The sequence below is a fragment of the Zerene cesonia genome, chromosome 29 (genome assembly GCF_012273895.1).
Source record: "Zerene cesonia ecotype Mississippi chromosome 29, Zerene_cesonia_1.1, whole genome shotgun sequence".
NCBI classification, from domain to species: Eukaryota; Metazoa; Arthropoda; class Insecta; order Lepidoptera; family Pieridae; genus Zerene; species Zerene cesonia.
The window spans coordinates 2,494,996-2,499,698 of NC_052130.1; the positions used below are offsets into that span (position 1 = coordinate 2,494,996).

Consider the following 4,703-nt stretch of genomic DNA (forward strand, 5'->3'; position numbering starts at 1 on the left):
TGCTTATCTAATAAAAAAACCATTCAACTTTGTACGCATGTTGATAGTTTTAAATGAGTTTTTATTGAAGTTACCGGCTTGTGTTTTAATTTTTTGCTATTGATTGCTTAAAATAAATAACTACAATTTCTAAATTTGTAACAGATAAAAAAGATAAGGGTTGTGTTAAGTTCATATGTATTTATATCAAACATGATTTAACTGTTTTTAACTCTTAACAATTAATTCTTCAATATATAAAGGATTCTTATGTACTTATAATGTAAGTTAAAATATGAAAGAATAGTTCTAGTAATTCCATTCTACTCAAAACTGATTCTTGGTTTAACAATCGCAATATAAATATATACCAATAATATAAAGTTGAAGACTGTTTCAATGCGCTCATTTAATCTACTACTGGAGCTGGCGGGGCGGATCGCTAGTAACTGAATAAAACAACAAAATTGTAATATAAACGTCTTTATTACATACACTTAGGACTAAATAAAATGAATTACATGTTTTTGAATTACACTAGGGTGGGATCCAGCTGGGCTAAAGATTTAAAAGTAGCACTTTTATGTCCCGATCAGTCTTTATTGGCAACACTGAATTCATTGTAAGTACAGTCTCAATTACTATTCCAGTCCAATTAAAAAAAAAGAAAAGCACAAGCGATATTTACACTTGCGAAAGCAAAAAGTAAAATATGGTAACTCGATTTATTCGAATAAGGAATAGGTTATACAAACTAATCGCTAAATAATTTTTTCCTTTTACATATTATAATGCGGTAAATTTTGAAGGTTACTCGGATAATATACAGTTTAAATGAAGAGAACCATTCAAAAAACCCTTTGCCTCTTTTTGCTTGTCTTTATAACTTAACCTAGTAAAGAAGATAAACATCACTGACAGAATGACAATTACTTATATTTATTTATTTTAAAACTATTCTTATTTCAAATTTTGAATGATTCCAAAACATAAATTACTAAATAATATTATCTGTCATTCCAGCAGTAACGCATCATTCTCATTACAAAATAAAATAATTTAAAAATACAAATGCATGAAAGATATGTGCAAGTTGACGAGAGAACAATCAGTCAATTAGCAACTTAAATCTAATGAGTATTAAACACGTAGGTTGGAGGGTCATAGATTGTAGAAAAACTCGATGTGCGAAGCGGAAAACCATTGTCCATTATAATCTGTAACAAAAGAAAAAACAAATTAGTGGTTAATCGATTTCTTTTAACATCCATCGATATTTCTGAAGCTATTTACAAATGTGGAATACAGACAAGAATTCCCTACTATTTTAGAAACATCATGTCATACTTGAACAAGTACTAAGATATAATTTAAGACAATAATATACTCGATGAAGTTTAGTTTTCTGTCCATAATGCTTTAATACCTGATGTAAGATAATACATGGGTAAACTTGACCGGTTTTTTCAATAGCCTATATCTCGAGTTTAATGCACGTCAGGTGGCATCTGCGTTTTGCATATTTCTTTTTATTTACATTTACAATATGCTCTAGTTTAAATTGGCTGTAACACGATAACAATTTTATTCTAATTTAAATGTATATCCTATATTATTGACATTGTGTGTTGTCTAATTGTTATATGTTATCTAAGGTGAATGACTCACGGCACAGAATAGTGAAAATGTGCAAATATTACAATAAAAATTTGAACACATTATGTGTCGGCATCTTTGCGAAGTTGCGAAACAATGCAACCTTTTTGCATAAATAAAACATTTAAAAGCGACCACCAGAGTGTCTATTGCATTCATTTATCTATTTTTTGCAATGTTTTTTAATAGCAAAAAACATTTGTTTATTTCGGCGTTTGTGCAATGCAATTGTTATGTTTGTGTATTGTTATATTTAAAATTAACAGGAACAATAATTATTTCCTCGATTTTAAAACTCAAAGGTTGCCCTGAGTTATCTGTTATATATATACACCTGAAGCTCCTGAATGCAAATATTTATTTTAGTTAATAAAATAATTTCAAGTGTTCCATTCAGACAAAGATACATAATTATAATATGTACGCAGTTGTCGTTAAGTAGGCTATTACATAAAGAGTATAACAATATAGTCATTATTTTATAAGTGCAAAAAATGTCATTTGGCCCAATGTGCACCGGCCACAGTGGTCATCCTTGGTAAACAGGCTCTTTGCACCTGTCATTGTTCAATTAAACCCGGCGACACATTGCCTTAAATAATCCTTCAAATTGACCACATTGGAGTACTAGATATTTTTGTTCTTTATCCATGCAATTAATGTTGCCTGCCAGTCGATAACAGATGGCGTTACAGGTTCCAAGCATGTGTTTTTAATTATTTTCTTTTTAGTTGAGACTTATCGAAAAAAACGTTAAATTAAGAATATTAAATAATTAAAAACGCTTTTTTAATCTAAGAAGTTATTGAGTTTGTTGGGCTCATCCTTTTCAATCGACATCTCGTGATCGCTTGGATCGTCAACTAGAACACTTTGTACTAGGAAAGCATAACTCGATGGAAGTTAGTTACTCGAAGACGTCGTTCGTTCCACGACGCAAGTCTAACCTTACATAAATAAAAAAAAAGACCTCGTAATCCAGCGAGTTTAGACAAATCTCATCTAACCATTTATTTATCTGACCTTTCAAACAGATACAATTGAATTTATTTTTATGCTAAAACTTGCATAAGAATTATTAATTAACGAATTTATATTTCATTTGTTATACTTTCCATTTTAGATCGGAGTTAAACGTAAATAACGTTTGAAACTGAATACTAAAGTTACGCGGAAGTTAAATAAATAATGGTGTTGGCTGTAAGATCAAGAAAAGCGAGTTATCTTCAGCTTATTACGGGGAGACGCGGTACCAGGCTCGCATATACCGAGAGAAGTGAACTTATGACGTACCCAGTTTCAATGTATTTTATGCGGAGGATCTTATGAGCATGTAGGCACGTGGCACAAAGGTGTGCGTGAACGCGTGTAGGCGCGTCACGTCACACAAATGACGTTTTGACGGAATCCATTTCCATTAAATGTGACTGTTTAAGTTTTTTCTTGAGATTTCGATTAAATTTAAACGATAATTGAATCAAAACAGTATAGAAAAATCCTATTTAAAGTAAATATTATCTTAATTTTTAGTAAGTAGTATCGAAAATAATTGTATTGTAATGATCGTAATGTAAAGATTTTTTCTAAATTGTAAGGTTGACGATCTCGTGTTCACACGAGAGCACGTTTGTGTTGCTAGGAAGCAAGAACCTATGCGGAAACAGTGTACCTATTAACACACGTTCCCTGCTATGAGATACTGCCACTTACGTAACTACGTGTATAAAATACAATGTTGGTATAGATTTTCACAACATACAAAACAGATTTGTTGAGAATGGGGGCATGTGCTATGTGTGTATTTAATAGTCTCCATACAAACATAGCACGTACGTACGTACGGTTTTCCTACGTTAAAATGTTTTGTTCGTGAGCCGCTACTATGTTTTCACAACCAGGGCAGCATAAACAGATACAGGTGAAAATTACACACACTAGCACACTATGAGACATTTTTATATGTGTGCGTTATCACACGTTATCAACAAGCTAACTAGCAGAAGTGCTGCATGTTGGATACGCATACTTAAACATTTGAAATATTTTTATGGAGTATTTCGCAAGATAGCGCAAGTGCTTTGACTGATAAGTATATGCTGGTACAAAAAAGACAGCTTGGGTTTTGAACTATTATTGTAACTATTAATAAAATAAAAAAATCTTAAAATATCAATATTTAAAATAACTTAATTATTTTACTTAATTGAATAATAATTAATTAAATAATCAATTATGAATTAAAAATATATTATATAAACAACAGACCAACTTTTATATTATTATACCCGGCGCGCATAAAAAAATAGAGCTGCTCATTAATTCCAGGAACTAAGAATACAGCGGAGGCTAGTGAGTTACTCTGATTAGGTAGATCAGCGGGTTGAACGCTCGCGCGCTCATCATACCCCAGTATATTGGCATTCCCTGCAATGCCAATGACTTATTGTCGAATTTTTTATTATTGATATTTTATTTCTTCGCCAGTACATTTCTAGTATTGGTCTATAGTATATTTATTATATATACTTGTGTATTTGTTTTATATTTATTTACTTGAAGTCAATGACAAATTCTTCGAAAACTACAGACAATTTATTTGCAAAAAGTATTATCAAGTTAATATTAAAAAAATAATAAAGTAAGCTTAGTGGGTGTTTTCTTTATATAGGTACTTTTATTGTATTTTGCCCGATTTTGTCTAAGCCAATAATCTTTGACGGCCTTGGTAATTTCTTACACATAATGTAAACAAAAAAGGCAATTAAGGGGTCAATATCCGCTGGAACTCCGAGTGTGATATCATATCATAAAAAAATTGTAAACATTCCAGTCATAGTGATTTCAATATGATAAAATTGAATATGGCGAATTATTTGGCTTTATCCTCTATGTTTAAATTACGTAGGTATATATTTGACTATACTTTGTTACAATTTATGAAACCCCTAAAAGCCATTGTAACGATAAACTGCAATACGAAAAGTATGTATTTACTTATATACTTAGTCTGGCCATAAATACTGTTACACTTAATTATAAAAAAATATTACATTTGAATTTCGAATCTG

At 30.8% G+C, this 4,703-nt stretch overlaps 1 long non-coding RNA gene across 1 annotated transcript in view; it reads right to left on the reverse strand.

The window, feature by feature from the left end:
* Positions 1–446: 446 nt before the first annotated feature.
* The window catches only part of LOC119837787, a 7,109-nt gene continuing 2,852 nt past the window's right edge, over positions 447–4,703 (reverse strand). Inside the window, exon 2 of the long non-coding RNA XR_005288171.1 lies at positions 447–1,196. This is a non-coding gene — a long non-coding RNA (uncharacterized LOC119837787). The remainder of the gene's footprint in view (positions 1,197–4,703) is intronic.